Genomic DNA, 14,556 nt, shown 5'->3' with positions numbered 1-14,556 from the left:
TCATCCCCATATCAATCCATCCTCGAGTCCTGTTTGTATTTTAGAAATGTCTCTCTAGAATATGGGAATCTTTGCTGGTGCATAGGAGACACTCCATGGCTGACTATGGTCGGGGGGACTCTGCTTCTTCGCTATTTCTCCTTTGGATTACTGCAGTGACCTTCACAAGGGTCATCGTCCATCGTGCTGGTGCCCTTCTCCTCCGTTCTCCATACAATAGCTGGATGGCTTTTTCACAACGTTTTATTGGAGTGTGGTTGATTTAAAATGTTGTGTTAGGTTTGGATGTACAGCAAAATGATTCAGTTATACATATATTCTTTCTTTTTCAGATTCTTTACCCACATAGGTTATTACAGAATATTGAGTAGAGTTCCCTGTGCTCTACAGTAGGTCCTTGTTGGTTATATATCTTATATATAGTGGTGTGTGTATGTTAGTCCCAGGCTCCTAATTTATCCCTCCCCACCACCTTTCCCCTTTGGTAACCGTATGTTTGTTTTTGAAATCTGTGAGTCTGTTTTATAAATAAGTTCATTTGTATCATTTTTTAAAAATTAGATTCCACATGTGAGTGATATCATATGGTATTTGTCTTTCTCTGTCTGACTTACTTCACTTAGTATGACAGTCTCTTGGTCCATCCATGTGGCTGCAAATGGCATGATTTCGTTCTTTTTTATGGCCGAGTAGTATTCCATTGTATATATGTACCACGTCTTCTTTGGATGGTTTTTTTTTTAATGGAAATTGGGTGATAATGGGGGGTCACAACTCACTTCCACCAAGCCTACCCCTGCCCCAACCTGTTTGGAATCCGCTGAGTGTTGTTGTTGTTTTGCGGGGCTGGAGGCGGGGGATGCATTCAAAACTGAGACTTAAACTCCCTTAAGGCCCTATATTTCCTGGCCACTACCTACTTTTCCGGCCTCACCTCGCACCACACACCCCGCCTGGCTCTTTTTGCTCCATTGCGTTCGTCTTCTGTCTCATCAAATGTCCGATACTTGCTTCAGCCCCGGAGGCTTGACAGCTCTGTCCCTTCTGCCCCCCATGCCCCTGTTCATGTGCACCAACCTTTCAGATCCCACATCCACCATCTCTTGTTCAGGAAGGCCTTCCCTGAACACCCTGATGAAGTCATTGCTGCTGTCCTGTGATGAGATTCTCCTTCAGAACACTGATCACAAGTATGGATTGGAATTTTGTGTGTGGGATTAATTTACAGCCCTGGTTACCTGTGATCCATGTATTCTAGAGAGTGCAAAATATTGATGGGAAAACACTTTCATCAGGAAGAACCACAAATCTTTCTAGATGGTTCTAAAATGAGTCAGGGCTCAGTATAGGAACCAGGAGTTGGAAAGTATACTCAGGTTTCTGGGACTGAGCTTCACATTGGCTTCATGTGTCTTATTTGATTGACCTTTTGTTTGTTTTCCATAGTCATTGATTTTATGTTATATTTGATCTCCCTGTGAATGCTGAGTTCCCACTAGGGACCATTTTACCTTGGATAAGAGGCACCTGGGCAGTCGGTTATTTGTAGCATCATTATCCTTCTTATTAGGTTAAGTCACTTCTCCTGGCCAGTCTCTTTATCAGTTTGATAAAGATGAGTAATACCTTCTTTCATGAGTTTTTATGAATTTTCAATACATAGAATGTTCAGTACAGAGTCCGTTATATGTTAAAGTCTCAATACTTGATCACTATTTTTATTATTGTCAGTTTAATATCATTTTCCTAGCTTACAATGAATATTTTACTAAAAATAGTAGGTTGCAGTCTTCCTGTGCACCGTCTGCAGTAGAAAAGGACTTACTTTTATAGGAACTGTCTGTGGCTTGTCCCTCCCTTTCAAGACGGCCGGTCAAATCGTGTTTGGCAACACACTTCAGAGGTCCAACAAGGAATGACTTTGAGTTGCCTGAAAATTAACCAGCCTAATTCTAGGCAGTGCACAGAGTTCTGCATCCCGTTCTTTCCCCAGATGACTTAGCCCCTCAATGGGGACAAAACCCTAACCGTAACGCTAACCCTAATCCTACCCTGGCAAGTTCAGGGTAGGATGCCTTATCTATTGGGCAAAGCCTGAGGGCAGAGATGAAAAGTCAGGATGTGGAGGGAAACCAGAGGCCAAAAGCAAGAAAATAAGTGCCCAGGTCCCGGAGGCCAGGCAGACACAGAAGCTGACCTTGGGGCTGTAGCCAAAAAAGCAGAAGATGGTGAATTCCTCAGTGAGCCGTGGGGGCTGACCTGGAAGAGTGCCTGAGAGGTGAGCCGCTGTGGTGGCTGCTGGGAGCGCTTGTGGCCCATTTGTCCATGTGAGTCAGCCTCAGAAATGATCATGGTCAGAACCGGCCTCCTACCTGTCCCTCCATGTGTGCAGGACGGCGACTCCCATCCCTAGCACAGAAGGAGCCCTTTGTCAGACACACGCATCGCTTGTCACTGAAGCACACGATTAGGACTTGGTCAGTTTAAAGGTCATGAAATAATGGGACCTTTTATAAAAGAAAGTAGTGTCAACACAAAATATACGGGCAACAGTTTCCTGAGGAAATGCTTCTCAGACCAGCACGCTGGTGCAATTACGCGTGAGATCGATTCAGCCTTGTAATGATAAACCTCTGTCTTCGCAGGGTTCAGAGTGTTACTCCAGGGTCTTAAATACATTGCCAGACGGTGTCTGCAAAAAGGAAAAAAAAGTTTCTTACTCCTTTTTATTTCCCCTCCCAAATATCTAACTAAATAGAAGTAGAAACAAAAGACTCCTTTGCGTGTTCTTCACTCATGGAGTAATAATGACTCTGACCTGGAGTTTTTTTTGTTTTTTCTTTTTTGGTCTGCAAAGTAAAATATATTCCAGAATCTTAACATTCACCTTAACAGCTGATTCTGTATTTTTAGAACTTGTGTTTTCCACACTTACGTAATTGGCTGTTGACGTTAATGGAACAATGTTTGAAAGTCAGGAGCCAGTCCCGCGATGGGGCCCTGGGAGAGACTTGGGCAAGTTCATTTGGTCATAGCTTTGTGCTCATTCAGAACGGCCTCTGGACCAGCCAGACGACTGAGTCTCTCTTCTGTTTTCAAAGGCTTCGCAACCCTCCTTCTTCACAATCTAACTTCTCATTCCACTGCTGCCTGCCATGTGATCTCATTCTCTCCTTATGAGACCTGGGATGAGTGAAAACAACGACAGGTTACTACAATACCGCATGATGCAAAGGCCATCCCCCCATCTTGCTTTTGTTTAAGCTGCTCCCTGTGTCGGGGAAGGCATCGCCCCCTCCCAGTGGCCCCCATCACCCTTGACATCTTCCCTTCAGTGCCCATTTGCCGTTCATCACCAGACTTCCACGGTTTCACATCCTAAGCATGTCGCGAAGCTGTCTCCTCCTCTCTCTCCTCCACCAAAACTTGGGGCTGAATTACCGGGCTGGTTAATTTCCTGTGTCCCCTTGACTAGGCTGTAGTGCCCAGTTATGTAATCACATGTGAGTCTAGGCATTGCCGTGAGCGTGTGACTTACATCTACCCTCAGTTGACTTGAAGTAAAGGCGATGACCCTTGACGATGTGCGTGGGCCTCCTCCAATCAGCTGAGGTCCTTCAGGGCAAAAAGTGCGGTTTCCCAGAAAAGAAGAGATTCTGCTTCAAGACTGTAGCATCACCTCCTGCCGAGTTGCCATCCTGCCCGCCTGCCCTGCAGATTTTAGACCTGCCAACTCCCCTGACTGTGTGGGCCAATTTGCTAAAATAAATCTAGATAGGTAGACAGACAGACATCAGTATTGATAGACTCCTGGTTCTGTTTCTCTGGAGAGCCCTAACTGATAGAGCTACTCTAATTATCTCTTAACTGTTACCTAGTTATTAACTGGTGTTCTGGTTATCTGTTGCTGCCTAATAAACTGCCCCCAAACCTGATGATTTGGGACTTCCCTGGCAGTCCAGTGGGTAAGACTCTGCGCTTCCACTGCAGGGGGGCACGGGTTTGATCCCTGGTCAGGGAACTAAGATCCCACAGCACGTCCAAAAAAAAAAAAAAAAAAAAAAAAAACCTTGATGACAAACGCAATGATTTCATATTCTCTCACAGTTCCACTGGCTGACTGGGCTGAACCGGGGGACTCTTCATCAGGGGCTTTCATATGGTTTGTAGTCCAGTGGGGGGCTGAACTGGACCTCCAGGATGGCTCCCTCCCACGGCCGGCAGTTGACATTGGCTTTTGTAGGAGCTCAGGTCGGGCGGCCAGCGACAGCACCTGCAAGGGAGCCTCTGCGTGTGACTTACGCGTCTTACAGCGTGGTGACTGGATTCCCTGTCCAGAGAGTGAATGTTCCAAGAGACTCAGGCAGAAGCCCCAGGACTTTTATGACCCAGGATGCCACTTGTGCTGCGTTGTCTCGGTCACGGGTCACAAAGTTCAGCCCAGATTCAAGGGAAGGAGCTTTAGGTTTTACTTCTTGACGTGAGGAACACCTCGCGTGCGTGGAGAGAGGAGGAGGAGGTAGCGGCCATCTTTGGAGACCATCTCTGATACTGGGTCACTGCTGTATCCTCCCAACTGATGGTACCGGCTTATTCAAACCCCCCCATCTGTCCTCCCCACTGAAGCCAGGGCACACACCCTAAAATCTCATTGTAACGCTGCTGTAACTAGACCTTCCCTGACTCGTCCTTTCCCACAGGAGGAAGCTGAGTTGTTCGCCCCGTCTTGCTTCTAAGACTTGTCATGGTGCAGTTCTGCAGCGTTGCCCGCCTAGTACACCACCCACCAGGCCAGACAGAGTTCCTTTCAACATTTCGCGCGTCCCACGTTCTCTCTTCTCCCAGCTTGCACGCTCCCTGTTTTCTGTTTCTCAGTGTCTTCCTCCCTCTCTTTCTCTTGCCTTACCTGGCATTCACCTTTTGGTTCTCAGCTTAAACTTTGCTTCTTCTAGGGGCGCTGAGTCCTGACGCCCCAGGTTCAAATGGAACACCTTCCCCTGGGCTCCCGTCCGCAGGGTCGGCCCAGATCTTGGCTTTGCATGAATATGGACTTGGACTCAGTTAGACTTGCGTTCACTTTGCTTTATTACTGAATCAGCAAAATGTAAACACCAGGTTAGGGGATTCAGGTGAGCGGATTGTCCCACTCAGAGCAGCCCCTGAAGTTCTTGTAGTTTATACAACCCTTGGGCAGTGAGTAAGCTCACAACACAAACTGTGGGCTCCCTACCTTACACTGACAGCGTGCCAGTCTCAAGGGTTCACGCTGTTGTCACAAATGGAGGTTCCATTGGCCTACAGTCTCGCCCTTCCGGGTTCCTTTTCTTACGCATCAGTGGTACGCGGCAGGCCTGGCATCAGTGGTACGCGGCAGGCCTGGCATCAGTGGTACGCGGCAGGCCTGGCATCAGTGGTACGCGGCAGGCCTGGCATCAGTGGTACGCGGCAGGCCTGGCTTGGCCTATCCCAGCTCCTGACCCTCTGCCGCCCTCGTCACAGGACTAATGTCACGATGCTGTCATCGTTTGCTATCATCTCTCTCCCACTAGATTACAAGCTCTTCGTGGGCATTTACTCTTTTCTCTGTTATATCCCTGGTACTGAGAACAGTACTAAGAGCTTGATTTGCTAAATAAATACACATGTGAATGAATGAAATCTTCAGTTTACCCTAAACACTGTTCCATGTCACTAAACTTGATTCCTGACTCTACCCTCTTGGTATTGGCTGTTCATATCTGTCCTCTTTAGTGTCAGATCCTGCCATTGTCTCAGCAGTTATGTTTTGGTTCCCAGCCCTAAGCAGTCTGTTGCCTGGGCAGAAATTTTGACCTTGGCCTTGACTCCATGGACCCCAGTTCCCAACCCTCAGTGCTTTAACCTGTATCCAGCTGGGTTTGCCCCCGAGGAAGGGTTTGGATGCTGTTTCACTCTTTTTTGCATAGTTGTGGAAATTCAGCACAGTTTAAAAATATTTAATCACAGTTTACAAAACATCTTGAGTTATATATTCCCATGAAGGTCATGGAATTTATCTACATGTCTTGTGACGGTGGCTGTGTGGGCTGTGTCGGTGGCTTTATTCCCTCTGTGTGTCTCTGTTATGGTTTATTTGTGTATAATAAGGTGACATTTAGAGAGAGAATAAGGCACACAGACATTAAGACTTAGGTTCCAATCTCAGTCACCAGTTAACCAGCTGTGTGACCTCAGGCAAGTAGCTTAGCCTGTCTGTGTCTCAGTTTCCACATCTGAAAAATAAGAATAAAAAGTAGTGATGATGATAGTGTTTGCCTCATGGCACCTTGATGAGGATTTTATAAGTTACTATGTAAAGTGCTTCAAAGAATGTCTGGGACAGAAATAGAGTCACAGATGTAGAAAACAATTCTATGGTTACCAGGGGGGGATGGGGGAAGGGATAAATTGGGAGATTGGGATTGACGTATACACGCTACTATACATAAAATAGATAAGCAACAAGGACCTACAGTATAGCACAGGGAACTCTACTCAGTAGTCTGTAATGGCCTATATGGGAAGAGATCTAAAAAAGATGGGATACAGGTATATGTGTAACTGATTCACTTTGCTGTACACCTGAAACTAACACAACATTGTAAATCAATAAAACAATAGAAGCCCCCCCCCCCGCCCAAAATACGTGGGTACCATGCACGTGTTTACTATCATTTACGCAGGAATATTCTTGAGCCACAAACTCACGTTTTGCTTTTTATGTTCCTGTCGGGGCCTCTGTCTTGTGGCTCCTTCTGACCCCTCTTCTGCCGAATGTGCTGTCTGTGAACCCGGGTTTCTGCGTGATCATGTGAGCACGTTGCTCTCTGGATCCTTACGGGTCTTGATGTTCTGGTTGTTGGCACGTGACTGTCTCTCACTTTCTGTCTTCCTCTCCTCTGCTTTCCCCGGATTTCACGTGTATGTGTCTGTCTCTCTTCTTTTCCTTCTTGGTCTCATGCTCTGTCCATGTCTTTCTCTTTTTCCCTTGGCTTTAGCTTCCTCTTTCTCATTAACCTGGCTCCCTCTCTTCTGCAGTCACCTGTCACAGGAGAACTGAAAATTGAAAAATATTGTCTGCATTGATTAAATAGCTTTCCATTCTTTTTCAGGAATTTAGAAGCTTAGGAATACGATATTTTCCTTGCTCTCCAGAGGGGGCATTACATTGTCCTTTGCTTATACAACCTTCTGAGGACAGACTTTCCTTGCAATTCAGTGACACTTAATACAAAAAAGACCCCCCTCTTGAACAGAGGTAAGCAACTGTTCATCACCTTCATTGCTTTGCCCGGAAGGCTTCTTCCAGGTTCTGCTTCTGTGCTGCTCCAAGTTCCAGATGACAGCAGGGCCAGAGTCTCTTTTATTCCTTGAGCTGTTCCCAGGGTCTAGCGCGGTGCCTGAAACACAGGATGCTCTCGACGAATAGTTGTGAAATGAGTGAATTCCACTGGGGAATGTTGAGAGTTAGCGGGAGACCGACAAGAGCATCGTGTGACGGAGTCATGGTTCTGTCTCCCGTCAGCCTTACTTTAATCTCTTCGCTTTGTTCTTTCATCTACTCAGTAGATCTCAGTAGGTCTCACATCTCCCCCACCCCACCCTTTGCACCCTCACATCACTTGCTTTCTGTGGGCCCTTTCAGTCTTTCTTTTTTTTTTTTTTTTTTTTTTTTTGTGCGATACACGGGCCTCTCACTGCTGTGGCCTCTCCCGTTGCGGAGCACAGGCTCCGGACGCGCAGGCTCAGCGGCCATGGCTCACGGGCCCAGCCGCTCTGCGGCATATGGGATCTTCCCGGACCGGGGCACGAACCCATGTCCCCTGCATCGGCAGGCGGACTCTGAACCACTGCGCCACCAGGGAAGCCCTCAGTCTTTAACTAGGTGAACTCTAACAGCAGTTGGCTTTCCTCCCTCTGGTCTCCTTCCCTTACTGTCCAGTGACTTGCCCGAAACGTGGGTTTCGTCACTCACTGAACACATATTTATCCTGTGACCCCTATGTGCTGGGCATGTACTAACACCTTCTTGGAACCTTCCCCTTGCCCCCAGGCTGGTTCAAGCGCCCTTCCTCTGTGCGCTTAGCACAGCCTCTTCTGATGTCTATCTGTATCACGTTGAAATTATATTGAAGTACCAGTCACATTTAGTGTCTGTCTCTCCTGATGTAAGTAAACTCCCAGAGGGCAGGGTCCATCCATGCTTTCCTCATATTTAAGTTTTAGTGCTCATGACCTTGAACTATGGCCATTTCTCAGTGGGTGTCGGGTAACTACGGGCTGAATCGTTCTACGCTTTGGTCCTGGTTCGGTATCTCGAAGTTACACAAATCTAATTCCTCCCAAGTCCGTACAGTATTTGAAGAAAGCTACTGAATCCCTTCTTCTCACATCTGGACAGTATTAGTTCCGACAGGCCCTGGTTTCTCAAGGTGCCTTTGGAAGCAGAGTTTCTACACCAGACCCAAGCACAGTGAGTGTGGCTTTGAGCATCAAAGAGTAGAAGGCATCTCTCCCCTCTCCTCCCAGGTCACTATTCTTTTATTATATTGTCCAGTTCACAGTGGCATTTTTTAGTGAGCCAGTGTTCACTGCTGAGTTATACCAAGTCAATTTAAAACCTGGGAATCTTACTCCTTAAATGACTTATGTCCAGGGATGACTTACTCTCAACTTCCACCACCAAATTATTCTTCCTCTCCTCCCTTCCCCCGGCCCCTACACCACAGAGCTGCACACACAGGCCCACGTGCAAACACACGGACTCACACAGAGTCCAGTACGGTCGCTGGGGCGTGATGACTGTGTACGGAGGCTGGGCTGGGGTCTTGTACATGACGTGACATCAACACCTACACGATAGAAAGGGCCCTTTGAGTCCATTGCACCCTCTTGTGTTTTGTAAGTGTGCTTTCAATTTTGAACTTGTAGATTCTGTAAAAATCTTTTGGGTAGTGAGATAGGGTCGCTCAAACAAGGACATTTTTCTCGTTAAGACCATAAACAGCACAGAGCAGAGGCAGCGCTTATTTTATTCACCAGTGTGTAGACGGCACAGTGCTCAGTGCCTGCCTACATGCTAAATAAATATGAGCGAATGAATGAAGGGGTGAGCGAATACACGTGTGATACGTGACCGGCTTACCTTTTACAAGCCTGAGTTGTCCTCAGTTGGAAGGTGAGTATCAGTGGAACCTATTTTGTAGGGTTATTGTATCACCTGAGACAATTTATGTAAAATATTTAGCACATAGCGAGAAGGCACTAAATATTTGATATTGTTATGATTGGTCCATCAATAAATTATATAGTGTGGGGTAGGGACAGAAGAAGGGCAGAAAAGGGAGCGTCCACAGAAGAGAGGCGATGGATGTATTGCTTGGCCCAGGTATGTTGTGATTTTGGTGACAGAAGAGAAATGTGGCCACGTTAGAAAACACAGGAGGGTAAAGTAAGTCCTTCGAATTTGTGCAGGTGCTTAGGTTTTAAAACCCCTTTTCCTGGGACCCTCATTAGAACCTCAGGGAATGGGTGCCAGAAACAAGGCAGCTCTTTAGTAATACTTGGAAAGTGCCTTTAGCCTCTGCCGCACCCTGACTGCCCCAGACTCATTGGGGAGTCTCCGGAGTTTGATAAACAGGAGAGAGGCCTGTGAGCCCTGGGCTGGGACGCTTAGGTGGTTAGTATTCAGAGTGTCCTGTGGTGTCTTGTGCACTGCAAGCCTTAAGCCGTCCTTCACATTTCATGGAAATCCAGGAAGCATCCCGCTCAGAACTGAAGAAGAATTTTGACCTGGGACTTGACATGAATCAGAAAGAAAAGAAACAAAACAAAAACAAAAAAGCAAAGATAAAAACCGAGGAAGCACTCAGCACCTAGGGTGGCAAAGAAAAACGAATTTCTACAGTGTGAACAAAAATCTCTCTCAGAAGTACTTCATTAGACCAACTGTGATGCAAAGATGACTTTGGACATCTTCAGATTCTGTCTTTATAGATCAGGGCTAAAAGTATTAAGTCAGATTCTCCCAGGACCAACCTCCTTTTTTTTTTTTAATAGATCTTTATTGGAGTATAATTGATTTACAGTGGTGTGTTAGTTTCTGCTTTGTAACAAAGTGCATCAGCTATATGTATACATATGTCCCCATATTTCCCCCCTCTTGCGTCTCCCTCCCACCCTCCCTATCCCACCCCTCTAGGTGGTCACAAAGCACCGAGCAGATCTCCCTGTGCTATGCGGCTGCTTCCCACCAGCCAGGTATTTTACGTTCAGTAGTGTATATATGTCCATGCCACTCTCACTTCACTCCCACCTACTTCTTGAGAGTTAAGCACTTTTGAAAGAATGTGAACTCTTTCCGGTTCTGGAAATCAATGCAGTACAGAGAGTCCCCATTCATTTCTGGGGGGGTGGAAGGGACTAGATTTCCTTTTGGAACTGGATTGCATAGAGGAAGTTGCTGAAGGTGTGACACAGCAAGGGTTAGATCATCAGTAAACCAGGGGTTTCTTTTCCATTCAATCCTAGGACACATTGTCTGGACCACTTGACAACCTTGATCCCATCCATCGGGAATCGTGTAACCCTCCATGTAAAATAAGAGCCTTGAATGTCTCAGTTATATAGAGGGTTTGGAATATTCACATGTAAAATTTTTTGCAGCCTTTGAGATATGTCTGGACAAGCTGTCAGTGGGGTGCTACCAGCATTATTTTGGGAACTGCTATGTTGTTTGGTGCCATTATGGAAAGCATCCCAAAGGAAGAAGCTCAAATGACAGCATTACCCACCCAGGATACTCTAGTGTAAACTGCAAAGAAGTGAATGTCAAAAGACATAAGCTGGAGTCACGAACAACCTGGGCGCCTTGGTTCTAACCCATACACTCTCTCAACTCCAGTTTTCTCATCTCTAAAACGGGAATAGGGGCTTCCCTGGTGGCGCAGTGGCTAAGAATCCACCTACCAATGCAGGGGAAAACGGGTTCGAGCCCTGGTCCGGGAAGATCCCACATGCCGCGGAGCAACTGAGCCCGTGCGCCACAACTGCCGAGCCTGTGCTCTAGGGCACGCGAGCCACAACTACTGAGCCCACACGCCACAACTACTGAAGCCTGTGCACCTAGAGCCCGTGCTCCGCAACAAGAGAAACCACCGCGACGAGAAGCCTGAGCACCACAATGTAGAGTAGCCCCCCGCTCACCACAACTAGAGAAAGCCCTCGCACAGCAACAAAAACCCAATGCAGCCAAAAATAAATAAATAAGACTACTTACTACTTTAAAAAATAAATAAAATGGGAATAATTGTATTTTCTCTCTCCCTGGTTGTTGTGGGCATCAGATGTCATAATAGGTGTGAAAATGCTCTGGAGAGCGTACAGTGCTTTACCAGGGTGCGGTTTGTGAATGCTGGTCTGCTTGGATATTTACTATGCAATGGAAAGGGTGAGGTTTTTGACTCCATCTACTGATCCAAATGCTAATCCTTCCTGAAACATCCTCACAGACACCCCCAAAAATAGTTTTACCAGCTCTCTGGGCATTGACTTGGCTCAGCTGACAGGTGAAATTCACTATCACATCTAGCGAATACCAAGTGTCCTTCATTTCTTAATGTCTCTTGCTCTTTTTACACAAGAAGGGGGAAATGGCCATGCCCATCATTGTGAGCACATCTAGTTGACTTTGGAGTCACCAAGGATTAGAACTGACTCTGTTTTTAGGGATGATGGGAAATGGAATAATAGAAATAAAATTCCATTTTGTTTTGTTCTAAGCATCTCAGCTCTATACTAACACTGGCTATTATGGGGATCTTTACTGCAGATGAACTGGGAAATGACAAAGAGCATAAATTTATAATTCTGCCACTAACTATAAAGGCTTAAAATGTCCCATTAGTCAGTGACCCAACATAGGTTGCAGAAATGACATTTTGGATAATTATTCCGATGTTTTTCCTGGGATGTTATTAGGAGTGATTAGGTATTTAACATTGATTTTTGATAGTGATTTCTTTAAAAGTGCACAGGGTGGGGGGGCTTCTCTGGTGGCACAGTGGTTAAGAGTCCGCCTGCCGATGCAGGGGACACAGGTTCGTACCCCAGTCCGGGAAGATCCCCCGTGCCACAGAGCGGCTGGGCCCGTGAGCCATGGCCGCTGAGCCTGCGTGTCCAGAGCCTGTGCTCCGCAACGGGAGAGGCCACAACAGTGAGAGGCCCGCGTACTGAAAAAAAAAAAAAGTGCAGGGGGGATGGCTAAATCAATTCTGGTACATTCAGACAGTGCAACACTACTCTAGCAATAAAAAGGGATAAATTACTGACATACCTGGCAACATACATGAATTGCAGAAACATTTAAAGGCAAGTGAAAGAAGCCTTACACAAAAGCGTATATACAATATGATTCTTTTTTAAAAAATTAATTAAATTTTTAAAAACATTTTTATTGGAGTATAGCTGATTTACAATGTTGCATTAATATGATTTATATAGATTTATATTTATATAGATTTATGTATATGTTTATATAGATTCTGGGACAGGCAATACTAATGTTTGGTAAAAAATAATCACAAAAGTGGTTGCCTTGAGGTGGGGGTTGGCTGGAGGTGGACTGGGAAAGAATTTGAGGGAATTGTCTGGTGGGGTTGGTAATATTCTGTATCTTGACAGGGGACTGGGTTATAGGGGTATATGCACTTCTCAAAACTCATTGAATGCACTTGGGGTTTTATTGTATGTAAATTCTACCCCAAAATACAAAATAATGATAAACATGCTGAAGTATTTAGGGGTGAGGTGTACCGATACCCGTCATTTATGTTGAATTGCAATAACTATAACAACAAAAATGGATTGATGGATTAATACACGACAAGGCAAATATAGTAAAAACTTACTTGTAGAGTCTAACTGGTCATTATTCAAATGCTCTTGTCCAATTCTTTCAACTTTCCTGAGGGTTTGAAAATTTTATAATATAATAATTGAAAATAATTTCAGAAAAAAACAATTTTTTAAAAAAATTTTGGCCACGCTGCACAGCTTGCAGCATCTCAGTTCCCTGCCCAGGGACTGAAGCCGGGGCCACAGCAGTGAAAGCGCCGAATCCGACCCACTAGACCACCAGGGAACTCCCAGAAAGAAAACTGTTTAAAAACCCACAAACGGTACTTTGCTTAGTGGTTTGTTTTTTTTTAATAATTGCATTTTTATTTATTTATTTTTGGCTGCGTTGGGTCTTCGTTGCTCGCACGGGCTTTCTCTAGTTGCGGCGAGCGGGGGCTGCTCTTCGTTGCGGTGCGCGGGCTTCTCATTGCAGTGGCTTCTCTAGTTGCGGAGCACGGGCTCTAGGTGCGCGGGCTTCAGTAGTTGTGGCGTGTGGGCTCAGTAGCTGTGGCTCGCGGGCTCTAGAACGCAGGCTCAGTAGTTGCGGCGCACAGGCTTAGTTGCTCCGTGGCATGTGGCATCTTCCCGGACCAGGGCTTGAACCTGTGTCCCCTGCATTGGCAGCCAGATTCTAAACCCCTGCACCACCAGGGAAGCCCTGCTTAGTGGTTTTTTTGTGTGATGCAATATTCTTTCAAGCACCAAATATCCTTAGAGAAATTAAGTTACTTGTAAAAGGTAAATGAGAATCTACTCCATTGCCTTTCTCAACATGCTGCATAAAAGAGACATTTAAAATTATAAACACATAAGGATTTCTGAGTTTGCAATATGTCACATGAATTGTTATGAAATTAAATTTATAATTTCAAATACTTAGTATCATGTTTTTGACTACACATCATTTCATTTTCAATTTGTTCTTTTGTTGGTCTGGTCTCCATGAGCTATTAGAAATGGTAGGTTCTGAAATACAAAGAGAAATAATAAGCAGGTGATAGAATTCAAGTAAGAACGTACTATCTTAATAATATCAGCTAACTGATATGAACTAATTTGAAAATCTTGATTTTTAGGGTACAAATATCACAGCACTGACTTTTCATACCCTGAGAATTACTGGCATTCACGGAGACTGGAATATAATTCAAAATGACTATGACAGCCTAGAGCATTGTATTCTTTCAAAAGAACCAAATTCAGTAGGAACATGTATAAAAGGATACCCTTCAGGACCAAAAACCAATAAAAAAAAATATGCGATGGGAAAGGACCAGTTAGGAATTCAGGGTATCAGTACTGACCACAGGCAGCTCTGTCTGCTGAAAAGTCACTGTTCCTTGTGCTATGGTGGGATCCAACTTTAATATATATTTTTAAGTAAAATGGAGAAATTAGTAAAGGTTTAAAGATGAACAAGGTGACCTTAATGAAAAAACTGGTCTTATGGAGAAAATCTGAGAGAAGAGGAAATTCTCTAAATGCTTCAAAATTGAAAAGGTTCAAGTTGTGCTTGATGATTACCGCTTTCAATTACATGAAGTGTTTTTTATGGAGAGATTCTATGAAAAACTAACCAGGGAGGTGGATTTAAGTGAAGAGAGTTCAGTTGTGCAAATCAAAGGGTCTCTTGACTTCAAG

The sequence above is a fragment of the Aethalodelphis obliquidens genome, unplaced genomic scaffold (assembly GCF_003676395.1).
Source record: "Aethalodelphis obliquidens isolate GAN/ISIS:26980383/991018 unplaced genomic scaffold, ASM367639v1 scaffold23, whole genome shotgun sequence".
Taxonomy (NCBI): domain Eukaryota; kingdom Metazoa; phylum Chordata; class Mammalia; order Artiodactyla; family Delphinidae; genus Aethalodelphis; species Aethalodelphis obliquidens.
Note: the sequence above shows the minus strand (reverse complement) of the source record.